The 16,210-nt window shown below is 54.1% G+C and overlaps 1 long non-coding RNA gene across 2 annotated transcripts in view; it reads right to left on the reverse strand.

Moving 5' to 3' along the window:
* Nucleotides 1-566: 566 nt before the first annotated feature.
* The window catches only part of LOC139080192 (uncharacterized), a 33,663-nt gene continuing 18,019 nt past the window's right edge, over nucleotides 567-16,210 (reverse strand). For both annotated transcript variants that reach the window (XR_011534479.1, XR_011534480.1), the window contains 3 exons: nucleotides 7,368-7,538; nucleotides 4,487-4,627; nucleotides 567-3,838 (listed from right to left, as the gene is read on the reverse strand). This is a non-coding gene — a long non-coding RNA (uncharacterized lncRNA). The remainder of the gene's footprint in view (nucleotides 3,839-4,486; nucleotides 4,628-7,367; nucleotides 7,539-16,210) is intronic.

Consider the following 16,210-nt stretch of genomic DNA (forward strand, 5'->3'; position numbering starts at 1 on the left):
GTGATGGAGGCTACTGTTGTCCTGTGGTCATGGGATGAGTGGGGACAGGGGTGGGTGAGCCAGCGGCAGGGCCAGGAACCACAGCCTGATCTCTGGAGAACAAGTCCAGAGGAGGCCCTCCCTGGGGCCTCTGCTCCCTAGGGGAAAAACTCGGGTTATCTCTCCACCAAGCGGCTGCACAACCCAGTCCATGGGGCTCCTTACAGGGCGCTGTGTGGACGCCCTTCCTCCCCAGAGACCGTTCTGGGAAAGGGGGGTGGTGAGAGAGGCCCCTGGGGCTTCGGAGGGCTCTGAGAGGGGGACATGGGCAGGACACTGGGAAAGAGGAGGCGATCTCTTCTACACCCTCGTGAAGCCACATCCTGGGCATTTCGGGGAAGAAAGCCTAACATTTAGGCCAGAGCTTTCAGATCCTGCAGCATCAGAGTCGACTCTGGTCTCACTGTGAAGCCCCCCGCTCTGAAGCAATGTGCCGGGGTCCCGCCCCGGCAGAGTCCAGGTTCCTGAGGGATGGACGGCGTCGGCGCAATGAGGGAAGGGGAAATAAAGGGGACGTGAGACTTGGGTTGGTGTTAGCAAGTCCGACTTTACCGTGCACAAGTGTCGTTTATATATTTTTCAGGATTAGCACAGAAACAGTTCCACAAATATTCTCAGAGAGACAAGGAAGTAAAAAACGAGCACAAGAACATTCATTAGCATTCTGTTCCACAGAGCACAAGGTCAATGGCAGTCCTCTCCGCAATCAACTAGTGTCCGTTGTCTCCAAGCTAAAGGAGATAGGCACCCAGGCATCTGTTGCAATTCATGGCAAAGTTAAATCAAAGAGAGAAGGTCCAGGCCTCCGGACGGGACAGCAGTCCGTCTGGCCACATCCCGGTGGAGCCATCCCTGCCTCCCTCAACCATCCACGCCACCAGTGTAGAAGGTCAATGGGAACAAAAGGCGACTCCAGGGTGTCTTATCCCCAGGGCTATCTGCATTCTCAGCGGGCAGTTAAACATCCCTACCTTTGCGCGCCCTCTAGGGGGTGGAAGCACTCCCCTGTCCCCTAGATTGTAGAGTTAACAGTCCCCTAAGCACACTGCCGGAGAAAGTATCACTTTGTCAGTAAAGTAAAGGGCTGAAAAGCTAAGCTAAACTATATATCTTCAAGAATGAAAAACAGAAATATGTATAGACATAACCTTGATAGAAAGCATGCATATAATTCAGAAAATATCAGGGGTGTCGGCCGGCCATTCCTCACCGAGGGGCATCCCTGCACCCCTCGGCCCTTCTACTCATCAATCATTTATTATTTATTGCTTTTAGGAGAAAACCTCTATAACATTTTAACAGAAAGCAGAAGGTCAAGAATAATATATAGATACTTCTTGATCATCCAATTAACCAGCAAACTTAGAAGGACGATGCATATATATATTTAGACAAAGAACTGGAGGGAGAAGGAAACATTAACCAGATGGAGTCCATAAACCTAATTCGACATCTTATCTGAGCAGGATTCCTTTCTGCTTGTCTCAAAAGGGACTGTGTGCTCCTCCAATAATTAACTGAAAAATATCTTGAAAGTTACCTGCAGGTGGTCACGGTCTCTTACTATATCTAATTTTCCCAGGAGGTAGTGCCTCCCAAGCAGCCACCCAAAGGAGTGAAAACTGGAGGTTAAGAAAGGAAAAGGAATGAAGGGCAATTAGAAGCAGCACAGGTTTCAGAACTATGTGAGGGGCCGGCCGGTTATTCTTCACCAAGGGGCGACCCTGCACCCCTCGGCGTTAATCGGCTGGACCCTGTCAAACAGCCGATCAAATGATGTAGCCATGGCTCCCAGCAGCAATGCACGATTTTTTTTTAAAATAAAAGATCAATTTGTGTTGTTTTCCAACATTAATTCTTCCTGCTGGTCCTGGAGATAACTGGAGACCATCAGCGAGAGGCGCGAGCCGCCTTCATGAACGGGGGACCCCTCGCTCCCACAGGGTCCATTTCCACATCTCGAGGCCGAGGGCCGTGCAATCGTGTGGCCAGCACGGAAGCGGCACCAGTCTCGGGATCGCTGGTCTGCGTCTGGCTGGCGCTGGACAGTCCAGACTCACTTCGCGTTGACCTCGGGGGTTCAGGTGGATTCTGAGAGTTTGCTGTGTGGGTATCAAATTCATGTAGGAGACTTGCTGAGGAGCTCTTGATTAAACAGGAGACAAGTGGCCGGGTTATCAGACCGACCTGGCCAGGGGGGCGTGTGGCAGCCTCAGAAACACAGCCATGGGGCACGGACACCCACTTGCGAAGGAAGGAGTGAATGAAGAAATGAATGAATGAGTGAGTCCTGTGGCGGGGAAGAACTTGACAACCATGCATTAGTCACCCGTGGCGGCCATGACAGAGCCCCTCAGACGGGGCGGCTTAAACCATGGAAATTCATTCTCTCCCCGTCCCAGCGTCTGGAAGGCTGGGCCACTTCCTCCTGAGGCTCTGGGAGAATCGGGTCCAGCCTCTCTCCTGCTGATGCTGATTCCTCAGTCTCCGTTGCTCCTTGGCTTGTGGGAGCATCACCCCAATCTCTGCACCTTCAAGTGGCGTTCTGCCTGCGTGGCTGTGTCCGAACTTCCCCTTTTTACAAGAACACCAGTCCCGCTGGGTTAGAGCCCACCCTGTTTCTGTACAATCTAAACTGGTTACACCTGCAATGACCCCGTTGACAAGCAGGCCGCATGCCGAGGTGATGCAGGCTGGGGCTGCGAATTATGGACGTGGGGACACAGTTCCACCGGCACTCTGACGAAGCGTTGTCCCGTTCACTCACTCCTTCGCTCCCTCTACCCTCAGCGGGCTCCCCCTCGGCTCCAGCAAGGAGCAGCTTTGTTCCTGCGGCTTGATCAGACAAGAGAGGGTGGCAGGCTGGCAGGGCCGCAGCAAATCCCCCTTCAGCGGAGGGGGCCCCGTGGAAGGGTCGGCTGCCCAGCTGGGAGGTGTTTGGGCTGGAAACTTGGCTGAGCCTCCCCAGCCCAGGTGCCTGGAGCAGGGCCCCACCTGTCACCCTCGGGGAGCTCGAGGGGTGGAGCGGGACAATAATGAGAAGCCAGAGCTCACGCACCTCCCCTGGGAGGCTGACGGGCAACCTCACTGAGCCACCTTGGTGGGTCTGAATCGCGAAGCTCTCTGAGTTTGGCTTTAGTCTGTCCTGCTGTGACCACGGGCCGACGTATGCTCTGCCCTCTAAGGACCGGCACAAACATCCTTCCACGCAGAGGATGAGCCACCGAGCCTCTTCTGAGCGAGAAGTGGCAGCCTGCCCTGGACTGGGGACCCGCGGCACCGTCTCACGCTGAGGTCACTTCCTCGGGGAGGGGACAGTGAGGGCTCCCGCGGCCCCTCAGAGGCACTGAACTTCCAGAATACGCTAAAGAAAGAACTAGCAGTAATTCAGCCAAACCTCGCCGACCACGAACCCGGGGAGTCGGCCGTTGGCGCGGTTCAGCTCTCAGGAGGGTGACTGCTGCACGCCAGACACGGAACATCATCTGAGTGGGAAATGGGCCCCTGGGGGTAGCTGAGCCTTCCCATGAGATGAGCCTTTTCTACACATGGGACCCAGAACTGTTTCCTGCGAGGCTCTGTGGAGAGGGGACCGCTCCGGGGTATGTCATTGTCTCAGGAGCAGGTCCCATCGCCAGGCGGTTTCTGCTGGGGCAGAGGACAGACGGGGCTGCAGGGGTGCTGGACAGGGAGCTCACCACCCACGAGCCCCTGCTTTCTCACCGCCGGCTGTTGGCACTGTCTTCACGCAGCCGACCCTCTCCTTTGAACTTGCTGCTTCTAACACCCCATGAGCTTCCTGCAAAGGATGAGAACTCGGTGAGGGCATCCTGGAGACCCTCGGGCTCCACTTGGACCACTTCGAGTGCTCCTCTGGCCATGAGCCGCATCCTGAGAGGGGCCTCGTGCTTCGGATTGGTGGGGGGAGCACAGAGAAGATGGGACTGTCTCAGGAGCAGTCCTTGAATTGAGCACAGCGCTTGCCCCACGTAAGCAGAGCGAGCCATGCCGCCCTGCCATTGCCAAACTGGAGGGTGTGGACTCCGGAGGGGAGGATGCTACCTGGACCGTCTCCCACCTGCTTCCCCTCTGGCCACTGGCCAGTCCCTTCTCCATCCTGCACCCAGAGTGATCTTTCTAGAGTCCAAGTCCGGCCATGCCACGCACCCTATCCCCACCATTTAGTGGCTGCGCATCGTTCCCAAAGCAAAACCCAAGGAGGGGCTTGAGGCTGCAGGAGAAAGTGGGGCCCAGTCAGAGGTGGGCCGGTCCAGGAAAGCACTGGGTCTCCCTGCCTTTGTGTCCTGCCTTCTCCTCTACCAGAGTGTTGGCTCAAGTCTCACCCTTTATTGTGTTCAGACCACCCCCCAGCCAGGGCTGTCACCTCCCAGCTCAGGGACAAGCCTGGACCGTGTCCAGAACCATGTCACATTCCCAGCAGACTCACCGGAACAAGATTCGTAACAAGGAGACAACTGGGTTCTAGCGCCTGTGATGGTCTTCTACCTGGAGGAGTCTCTCAGCAAAATCCGTGTCCTCTGAGCCCGACCATAGCGGCACCGTCAGCACGCGAGGCTGCATTCCTGACCTAAGACATGAAATGCGACTTGCTCTGCGGGGGGCTGGTGTGGAAGGTGGAGTCCACGCTGTCTACACACTGGAAGATTTCCTCCCATCCCTCATGTATCTCTCCATCTTATTTCTTCTGAAAAAGATGGCACTTAGATTTCCAACTCAATGATCCAAAGAGCCCCCCATTGTCCCACGATCACCCACCCAAACCATCTGCCCATGGCTTCAGTTTTCTTCTCATAGAAAATTCTACTCCTGACATCCGCCAGAATCTTTGCAGAATGGTACGGAACCTGGAGACTCATCTCTGTCATGTTGTCACTTTGGCTCTGGGATAAAGGGCTCTGAGATTATTACGAACCCGGAACAACCCTGAGAGATGAGGCTGGACGGAGGAGGCAGCAAAGGCCAGCAGGACCGTGGCCACCCCGAGGTCTGCTGGGCCGGCAGGGAAGAGCCAGCGTGCTGCAGACACCTCACGGAGTGAACGCGTGGGCGTGTGTTCGCAGCACACGGACACCGCAACGGAGTCTGAAAGTAAGAGTAAAACGTGACGGCCAGCACGGCGGCTTTTTATCAGAAATCGCGGGCATAGGAGGAGGTTCTGGATGACAAATAGCGGGCCCGTCAACAGCGCCGTCCTCCTCAGTGCAGCCTTTGGGTCCAAGTTTAGTTGGGACAGGCAGAAAACTGCAGGGTTTTGTTTCAGTTTTTTTTTAATTTCAAAAATTCCATAAACCATTCAAAGTAAACTAGCCCAATGTCACTCTGAACTTGAGAATCTGGGCTGGTTGTGCCTTCCAGGGGCGACTGCACGTCATCCTGACCCGGCTCACAGACGAAGCTCAGCCCCAGGAGGCACCAGGGCCCGCGCTGACCGCTGTGCCGGGCACGCCCCAAAACCCCAGAATCTGCATCTAGACACTGACCTCCCTAGCTGGTGGGAGGTCACTGAGGGTCAGGCTGCTGGAGCTCTGCCCCAGGGGCACGTGGGCAGGATCAGAGGGGCGTCTGTGATGGCCACCCCATTCCCCTGGCTGGAACATGGTCTTTCAGCCACAGCGAACTGCAAGGGAGGCTGGGAAATACAGTCCAGAGGCTCGTCCCTGGGCTTGGTGACCAGCCTGCCCTGTGCTGCCAAGTGGTGAGCGTGCCCCTGGGTGGGAAGGACCACTGTTGCTTCACCGAGAGACAGCCACTGACCTTTGGGTGGATCCCGCCAGAAAGGGTGACTCGCCACCCCACTTAGCTTGTTATTGGTCAGCCCAGTTCTCAACAGTTATCAGGGAAAAGCCAGAAGCTAGTTTATATTGCATCACCACGCCGTGTCAGGCCCTAACCTTTTCACAAGAAGCCGTTTCAAAGTCTTCAAGCACAGACGTGTCACAAAGCAGACAAGGCCCTCTGAGAAGCACTCACGGGATTTTCTGAGGAGTCTTAGGCCGGGGACCTAAGAAGCCTGCTTTGTGAAGAGCACAGAGCCCCCTGCTCCCATAGGGCGTCTCGGGGCTGATCCTCAACCAGATTCCCAGAGCGCCTGGTGCTCCTGGCAGCGGGTTCATGAGAACAGACCCTTGGAAGCCCCTGCAAGCCCTCTGACGGGAAGACGGCTCCATCAGCTATGGGATCGTCCCACGTGAGAAGGGACAGACTCACACATCCTGCACACCCTGAAGATGCTTGTCCAGGAGCCTGAGTGACAAAGGAGAGCGTGGAAGAACCTGAACACCACGACTCTGCGCAAAGAATGGAGCCAGTCACAACTAAACGACACTGCGCCCATCTCTAAATCCACCCACCCATCGGTCTACCTATCATCTCTCTACAATCAATCCTCTATCTGTCGATCTACCATTCATCTATCATCTGTCTAACTACCTATCATCTATCTAACTATCGTGTATCTATATATCAATGACAGCTACAGACTAGCAGGGAGGGGTAAGCACAGAATTTGGGACAGTGGGTGCTTCCAATGTGAGGGAGCTGGAGGAGGTGACCTCGGGCGTTGCATTTATTGGCAGAGATCATTCAGTATCACCAGGTGGGGACATGAGTATTCTTGCATTAATCTTCCATTTCTACTCACGTCTAATAGACACTCTTGATTTGTTTCTGAATTCCTTGAGAATTAAGGATCTTCCTTCATTTATTTAAAGTTTAGGAGTTTATTCTATTATGTGGTTCCACATTTTGTTATCATAAGAAAATTGACATATGACGTCAAATTAGGAACCAACATTAACCAAGAACATGAGCACAAAAGACAGATAGATGATAGATAGATGACAGATGATAATGATAAATAGATAGATGATTGATAGATAGATAGAGAGATAGAGAGATGTAGATACAAGCATAGATATGGATATACTCCTATGTTTTCCTATATCTTCCTCTTTCCGGAGTAAACCGATCTGGGAATTCTTTTCAGGGATGCAAAGAGCAGCGTTACAAAAGACAGACAATTCCTTGCCCTTCATCACAGGGACGAGGGCAATGGGCGACCCTACAGGGTTTCCATTGTCCAGATGCAGGGGTGTCAAGACAGTAAGACTGCTACAGCCCAGAGCAGCCACGGCCACTGCCCTGGAACCTTCCTCGGGAGCGCGTCCAGCTGAAAGGGCCCTGTGATCCATGGGGAAGGGCATGGCCCAGGTGGGGCTCAACCCTGAGCCACATTCCCACCAGGATGCCAGCCCCTCCTGCTGGTGCACTTGAACAAGGCCGCCGTCCTCTGCCCATAGCCCACTCACCGTCAGCTGGCCACTGTCTCCCCACAGTGACACGGTCCTCCGCCAGCCCTCGCTCACTAATTAGGGCCGAGCGCCGAGCTCTTCACTCAACCCAGGGGAACAACGAGGTCGCAGAAGTTGCTCGTCAGTGGGAGGCAGCGAGACCTGGAGAGTTTCAGGGCCACCAGGACTCTGCAAAAGAGAAAACTAAAATAGGAAATAAATGTTCCTCCTAAAAGCAAGGCAGTGCTGTGAGAAATAACGGGGGAGAAGGGAGACCATTTCTTCAGCTTCGAGTAAGGAAATTGGCAAATGCTACATGGAAAGGCTGGCTGCATCTTGCAAAAGATATGCTTCATTGCATGACTGTGTTTCTATTTCACCAAGTGTGATAAATATCCCACAGCCTGTGTGCTGGGCGGATTATTTCAAGGCTAATCTAATGGTCAATTTCATAGCTTTGTGGATAAATTTCTAGATTTATTTTATGTCCAAAGGGTTTGTTCATTTGAAAGTCTTTCCTTTCCTGCCTCGGTCAGGACCAGAGCAAGGACTGCTATCCATACACTGGAAGAAAGTTTCCTCCTCTAACTGAAGGCCCATCCAAAGAGCTATAAATGGATCTTAAAACTCCATCTTAAATAAAATAATAATAATAATTCCACTTTTGATCTGAGATCCAATTGAGAACCCATCCGCAGAAACCCCTGCTCACCATTTTGAGGTGAGCGCGTCCTCCATCAATAGTGTCTGGTCTCATGGCTCACCTGTGGGGTTAGGCTTTGCGTATCTCTATGATCCTGGCAGGCCTGGAAAGTTTGGAATTACCTGGATTACAGAGCACCATCTGCAGAAATAACTCATTCATCACGCCCACGACAAATCTGTCAAAATTGTAGCCTACTGGCAGCAGCACAAAAGGTTAATGGATCTGGAATGTGGAAGAAATCTCTCCAGAAGCTGGCATCTCCAAACGGGTTTTATTTTCAGAACGATGTGTTTCTTTGTCCTGGATGCAGTAATGGACTAATCTGTCCATCGTTTACTGAGCTGCAGCGTGATGTGCTCTGGCACCGTCACGTCTCCGATGAATAACAGGGCTTGACAGAGGCAAATGGGAAAAGAAACTCAAGCAGAACCGAAAAACCAAGAGAGTCATTTGTGGGGATCCTACAGTCCAGGAGGAAACAGCATCTCTGGAGAGGGAGGAAGCGTCTGAGATAGAGCAGTGGACTCGGGTTTCTTTCCTCTTTGTTCTATAGCAAAAGGAATCTCCAAAATAGGTGAGAGGTCACACTTAGGTTGTGACCAATATGGTGCCTGTCAGCTCTGCTGTCAGATCCGCTGCCTCTTGAAGGAGTAACAGTGCTCTGCCCTGCTTAGTGAGCTGTGTGATGCCTTAACTTTGAATGAATTATGGGTGTGTATGACAAGGTATTAGCAGTGTCCATCAGTGGTAACCTACCCTCCGCTACACCCATCCTTTGCCAATTGTAGGACTAAATTTAGGGGCTCATGTAATATGCCAGATGCAGAGAAGAAAACTTTACGGTTAAAATCTCCTTTTATTAGTTAATGAGAAGAAGATAAAAAGTGTCCACAAGGGGCCGTCCTGGTGGCGTAGTGGTTAAGTTCGTGCACTCCACTTCAGCGGCCCAGGGTTCACTAGTTTGGACCCCAGGCCGAGACCTACATACCCTCATCCAGTCGTGCTGTGGCAGCATCCCACATACAAAATAGAGGAAAATGGGCACGGATGTTAGCTCAAGGACAATCTTCTTCCCCAAAAACAAATGTCCATGGGACCCACGTCTTTTACTAGACTCGATAATACTCCATCAATTCCATTTTGCTGGAAATTGCATGGTTTGCAAATGTCCCAAGTAAAATACGTAGAATGGAACACTGTCTGCCTGGATCCAAGTCACCGTTCCCCTTCAGTGGTCCTGTAGATCCACGAGGTGTAAGGACATCATTGATAAGAGTGAGGAGTAGCTAGTGCTGTTGGGATCATTGCTCTATAGGACCATTCCCGGAACTGGGTGTGTCAAAGTCCTCGAAGGTGAATGTGTGAATGTGTCCACTCTACACCCGTGGTTGTGACCCTGAAAGCAGAGATGAGCAATGCAAGAAGGGAAGCATATGAAACCCTAGCTCTCCCCATACACGGGGGCCATCATGGTCAACTCTGCATGTTGACTTGGTTGGGCCACGGGCGCCCATTTGGTCAAACCTTACCCTGGGGGTGTCTGTTTCTGGCCGAGACCAGCGTTTGAATGGTGGCCTGAGTAACACAGATTCTCCTCCCCAGAGCGGGTGGCCTCATCCAATCCACTGGAGGCTCGACGAGAACAAAAGGAGAAGTAAGGGATTTGCTCTCTCCGCCTGTCTGCCAGTGGGGCCATTGGTCTTCTGCACTCGGACTGGGACCCACACCACCTGTCAGGGCTCCAGCTTGCTGACTGCAAATCGTGGGGCTTCTGAGCCTCTGTGGTCACATGACGCAATTCCTTACGATAAAACTCTCAGTTCTGTTCTCTAGAGAACCTGACCTTCCAGCTGAAGGTCTCCATTAAAGCCGAAAACATCCACTTCAGTGAACAGGAGTCACATGAGCTACTGTGTTTGAAACCTGGCAACTGGCCGGAGGTGCCCCTTCACGGCCGAGCCCATGGCAGTGGACAGGGAGCTCCCACGGCTGGACACCCAGCGACGTTTGTCGGAGGGAGTGCTTCTCATGCTGAGAAGTATTTCTGCCGGGAAGTGTTAAGTGCACTGGTCTCCAATGGATACAAGGGTCGTCTTGTTGAAATTCGTGAAATGTAAACACTTTAATTCCTTAAGAGACCATGAGGGTCTGGACCCTAGACATTGACACGTCTGGGCTGTTTATCTTTAGGTAAGAAATCCTCTTAGCTGCAGTCCCACCAGAGAGAAACCCTTAGAACAGTGCAGAAACTTCCGTGAGGTAAATTAGCGGCACAAAGCACGTTCCAGACCAGGCATCCTTGTCTATTCCAATCTCCCCCACCCAGGACAGGCCATGCGGCTCCCAGGGGTCTGAGACGATGCACTCAGGATGTACTTGCTCTTCCCAGGCCTGTAAAGGCCATCTTCCCATCCACACATGCAGATCTTTCTCCCCTAAAAGCTACCGGCACCTTCAGGAGGAGCCCCACTGTTCTCCTGGAGCCACGCGGGGTCTGCCTGTGTGGGGGCAGAAGCAGCCTGGGAGGGACGCCTCCCTGCAGTCGTCCCTTGGGGCAGAGAATTTGGAGACAGAGCCTTGTCCAGGTACAGTGAGAACCAGGAGTGCGAGCGAGTCCCTGGCGCGACGGAGCCCCCGCTCTGCACTGCAGCCCCAGTGGGCTTTCTGAAATAAAATGCACAGGAGTCTTCTCCATCCACCGGCCGCCTGTGAGATGAAGCGGGTTCTCACCGAAGGAGCCAGATCTTCCTCGTCTGCCCGTTCCTCCTGGTCACAGCCTGCACCCACCAGCCTTGTTTTGCCCATGAACGTTCCTCTCGCTGGACATAGAGGTGATACAATAATTATGATGACCAGTAATGACAATGATCATGACAAAGGCCTCCTGAGGCACGTTGTGAGTACTGTGCGCACCATTCACGGATCACAGGGATCAACAGACCTGTACCTGGCCAGGGAAGCCCAGAGGAGTTGTCCCTGAGCTTGACTCCGAACTGGAGAGTAGGATTCAAGCCCCTACGGCAGCCTCTTGACCCACCAGCTCTCGTGAGACTGGCCTCCTGGGCCAAGTGAGCCCAACAGGGAAGTGGCCTCAGGGTCTCACTGGAGAGAGGACTGCAGGAGCCTGGGGACATGGTCAGCACACTCCCTGCTGAGGACGCACCCTGTCAACAGAGCCTGGCTGTTGCAAGGGCTCCTGGCGAGCATCGCGGCCTGCATGCTGGATGACCTGCCCTCAGGCAGCAGGTGTGGGAAAGGCAGGGAGGAGCCACACAGACCAGCACTGAGCCCTGAGAAGCTGCGGCTCTGGGGACGGTGGGCAGACAGGGCCGGAAACACCAGGGAAGTGGCCAGAGAGGTGGGGGAGGACATGGAATCTGAGGGTGGAGGAAGCCCCCACCCAGGCCAGGCCAGGGAGCAGCAGGGGCTCCAGGAGGGAGGGAGCGAGAGCCTGAGGTCCTGCAGGACAGAAGGCCGGGGCGGGGAGGCTCAAGTGGGGAAGCCGGGGGCCAAGCTCGGCTTCACGAGGACTTCACTGTCTGTGCAACGGGACCCATTTAAAAGGCTTCCTGTGGCGGCATCATGGACAGGGGTTGGAGGAGGCAGGGCGGTGCTGGGAGATGACCAGGGCCACCTGCTGGGACGTGGGCTGCAGGGACTGGGGGCGAGAGTGGAGCCGGAGGGAGGTCAGTCACCTGGGGGAAATAGCAGGGCAGGGTGACCCAGTGGCTCTGAGGTTGAGGCGGCGGTGGCCGAGGGGTCGACAGTGTCCGCCCCCACCACCATGCCCAAGAGCCCTGGCAAAGCTCATACTTTACACGAAAATTAATTACAAGCGGATCAAAAACCTGAAAGCAACGAAGAAATGGCATTACCCCCAAATTTAAGAGAATATTTATATGCGCTTCTTAAACAAAGAAGGAAAGTCAAGTAACATCAAGGAAGCATGAATATGTTTAAAGACGTCTTTAAAGACGTGAGAAAGGTGGCATGACATGAAAGCCAAACAACAGCCAGAGAAGACGGGTGACACACACGGCAGAGGGCCAGCGTCCCCAGGAGGAACTGATGAGAAGAAGAAGAAAGACAGTCCAGAGTGGGAAGATGGAAAGGCCATCCAATGGCCAAGAGCATGGACAGATACGCAAGACCCACCAGTGGCTGCAGAAATGTAAAATGAAGGATGCCCGAAGACCCTCTCTCCACCGTCAAGCAGGCGGCTGTCTGAAGAGTGCCGGGTGGAGAAGCCAGTGTCCCAGAGGCAGGTGGGAGTAGAAGTCGCTCCCTTCACTTCGGAACGTCACCTGGCCACGTGTCTAGGGATGTAAGTGCATGTGCCTCTGGGGCAGCATCCTGGGTGCAGGGACCGTTTCCTGGGCAGTAACAGCGCCAGGACCTATGTCCACCTTCCGGACAGGGGGACGACTGCACATTCGTTGAAGGATGCTCAGGGCCTCTTGGGGTGGGCTTTGGGCCTAGGGATTGGGGGTGCCCAGCACATGGTGGGGCAGGAGCATGAGGCAAGTGGGAACTCGCGGGAATTGGCTGAGCAGAGTGCACCCCACTGTTCTGTTGTCACGGATCACCCCACTCGCACACACATCCAGTGATGGGGCAGCGAGGACTTAGACCAACTGCCTGTCTGCATGTGAACAAACACCACACTCATAATCTGAACTCAACTCTGTGCGTTCCTCACTGTTAACTCCACAAACCCGCTCCTCTAACACCCATTCGCCGCCCCCTGACACCACGAACAGTGTTCTTCCTCCCTGCACAGTAAGCACAGAGCGGTTCTGAGCACACAGACACCAGACCTGTGCCAAGCGCTCTCCACGCTGGTCTTGGCACGGACATCTTGGCGATTGGAGCCACTGTCAATCAGAAGCCATCGCAGCTGGGTGGGAGGAGCCCGGAGGGAAGCCAGGCCTACCTGACACGGCACAGGTGTTTCAGCCACCCGGGGGAGCCTCTTGACGCTCCCAATCTTGTGCCCCAAACAGGCAGAAAGCAGAGATAACCAAAAAACGGCACGTAGCTTGATGAGACACATCTGCTCCCAGTGCACTGTTGTGACCTCTGATTTCAGCTCAGACCTCAGGCTGCAGGATAGAGGTCTCGCCCCTGCAGAGCCGAGCGCTGTGAGCTGAGCCAGGCTCCTCCAGGAAGCAGAGGGACATCCCTCAGGACCTGAGAGGCAGAGACAATGAATTCTCATAATGAGGTCTCCTGAAGGTTCCGTTTCTCCCCCACCATTCTCGCTTAACTTTCGGGCCTGCTGCGTCCTGTGCACAGAGGGGACGAGCAGGTGATGAAACAAATGGACCATTAGTGAACAAATGTTAATGGGAACAACAGCGGGAAGCGGTAGTCTTTGCACCCGTGTGCAGGCTTGGAATGCTCTCTAAGCAGGCCAGAGCGACTTTTTCCTTACGTGTCTGTGTCCCTGCAAACCAGTCCAGCTGAAGCAGCTAGCTTGCGTGCTTGTGTAGTGCCTGGGGGTCCTGGAGGGGCTTGTGTGCACTCAGGAAATCGTCTGGGTTATCAGGGTCACCCCGCGTCCCCGATGGAGACCCGGAGGCAGACGGCTGTGCAGACCCGGGGCTCACGTACGGATGCTCCTGAACTCCAAGCCCGCTGCCAGCTGCACAGGCAGGCAGTGTGCAGGGACGTGGTGCTGGGGAAGAGCAGGCCGGGGCTGGAAGCGCAGTGCGGAGCGGCAGGAGGGTCGAAGGGGGAGAACCTTGCCCCTGGAGAGGACTGCCTGGGAGCAGCGTCCTCCTGGGAGGGCCGCGTCTCTGTGGGCCCAGAAGTTGCAGGGACTGTGAGAGGAGAGGCACCATCCAGGGGAGCGGGGGTTGTGTTTGAGGAGCTGGGGAGGAAGGGGTCGGGTTGGAGATCCACCAGCACAGAGCCCTGTAGGATGCAAGTCAGACAAGGATGCGGGAGGCCCCAGGGACTTGGGCTCCCTGTGGGGGCTGAGAGACAGGGCCTGTTGGCCCGAGTAGATGGGTGCTGGAGACGCAGCAGAGGGTGGGGATGGCCAGGGGGCTGGCTTGGAAGGAGGGCACCCCTGTCTAGTTCAGAACGGGTGTGGCCCAGATGGACCGTGGATGAGGAACCAAGTGCAGGGTCCACATCAGCAAGAGGAAGCACTCCGCCCACCGGGCTGCACACGACCTACTCCCCAAGCACCCTCGAGCTGGAGTGAAGTGTGGGGCCGGGGGGCTGCTGGCAACACCCTGGCACTCAGGTGGGCGGGGTTGAGGGTCTGGCCTGTGTGCGACCGAGTCTGCACTTTCTGCAAGCAGCTCTGCCATCCGTGATTGCATCCATCCACATGGTCCTTTCCTCAGACTCAGCGTCTACGGACATTTCCTCATGCATCGTATGCTCAGGAGCATCTCGCTTCCAAGGGGACAGAAATGCACAGCTAATAGCAAATCTGTCGTCTCACCTTCCACAGCAGCCAATTCTATCGAAATGATTCTGAAAGATGAACCCAGTCACAAGAGAGCGACCAGTTCTCGGCGAACGGTCTCCCCCTCCTGTGGAGAGACCAGGTCACTGGACCGAAGGCAGGAACTGCAAGAGCCGGGTTCCCAGGAGATTCCCTAAAAACAAACACAACCAAGCAGAGCGCGTGCCCACACTGCCCGATTCCCCCGGAACCAGCACAAGGCTCCAGCCACATGGCAGCGGGGAGCTCGCTCCAGACACCATCCCGTTTTGTTCCCGGCGATGTTTTTATTGACGACACGCTAATAACTGAACCTGACAACAGAAGCCTTCCCCCTGATACTTCGAGGTTCCTGAGGGATAAACTCATAACAATCTTTGCATGTGCAATAACAAGATGTAAATAAATACATCACACGGACATCTACAAGTGAGAACTATTCTCAGCATAATTAAATGTATATTTTATAAAAACAAGTTGGGCAAATCCACGCACGTCTTCAAGATGTTAGAGGACAGAGACGCAGGCTTCTACGGCCAGTGTGTTCTCAGTGCAGCCAAGTGCCCGGCTGGCCTTGGAGCGGGTCCCAGGCCTCTGAAAGCTCCCTGCTCAAGTGCAGCATCTTCTCTCCGTGGGTGAAGAATTCCCTTGCCGAGAAGTCTTGCAAAGAAATAGTCACCCAGGGGCGCAGGTTGAAGTGGAGGTGTCCTGAGACCCCCAGAAAGGCCTGTCCTCTCTCAGGGGCAGGCCAGCGCTGGGTCACCAGTACACCCCCTAACCGATGCACAGTGGGTCCCCCATTGACACTCACAAGTTGAACTGAACGGGGCTGAAAGAAGAAATGGTCCATCCTGTCTCGTTTCCTGGCAGGGCCGTCTCAGGGAGGCCTGGCTCTCATCCTTCCATGCCCTCGAGCCCCAGAGCCCCGGAGCTGTCCACACCGCCGCTCGAGTGTGAACCCGTCTCACTCCCAGATGCTGCGAGGGTTCCTGGTTTCCTCCCTCCCGAAGGCTCCGTCGGTCCTTCCCAGCCTCCTCCCGGCCCAGGCGGCACCATCTGCTCTCTGTCACCATCGGCTGGGTTTATTCTGTCCTGAGTGTGACGTAAACAGAATCATCCAGGACACACTCCTGAGTCTGACGTCTCTCTCTTGGTGTGTTTTTGGGAGTCATCCATGTTCTTCCTGTAGTGATGCGTTCCTTTTAATTTCCAAGTCGTTTTATGTTGAGTACCACTCATTGTATATGTTTGTAAACATGTGGTAAATGGCACCACATATGTGCACACACCAGGCGACAGCCACGTGGGTGGTTGGCACATTCTAGCTCCTTGAGAGAAGCTGGTGAGCATCTGAGTACCAGTCTTTGTGCGACAGACGTCTTCCCTGCTCTTGAGTGAATATCTCAGGACGTGATGGTTGGGTCACATGGTAAGAGTGTGGCTGCCTCTTTAAGAAAATACCAAACTGTTGTCCAAAGTTGGAATCATTTTACATTCCTACCTATGGGGCGTGACTTTTCCAGCTTTACATTCTTGTCAACACTTGGTTTTGTCAGACTTTTAAATTTTGTCCATTTAATGGGTGTGCGGTGGTGTCTCTTCGTAGTGTCAGTTTGTCTTTCCTGATGAATAATAATGTTGAACGTCTTCGCCTGTGCTTACTAACATCTGTACATCTTCTTTTGTGAAGTGTCT

This window comes from Equus przewalskii, chromosome 29 (genome assembly GCF_037783145.1).
Source record: "Equus przewalskii isolate Varuska chromosome 29, EquPr2, whole genome shotgun sequence".
NCBI classification, from domain to species: domain Eukaryota; kingdom Metazoa; phylum Chordata; class Mammalia; order Perissodactyla; family Equidae; genus Equus; species Equus przewalskii.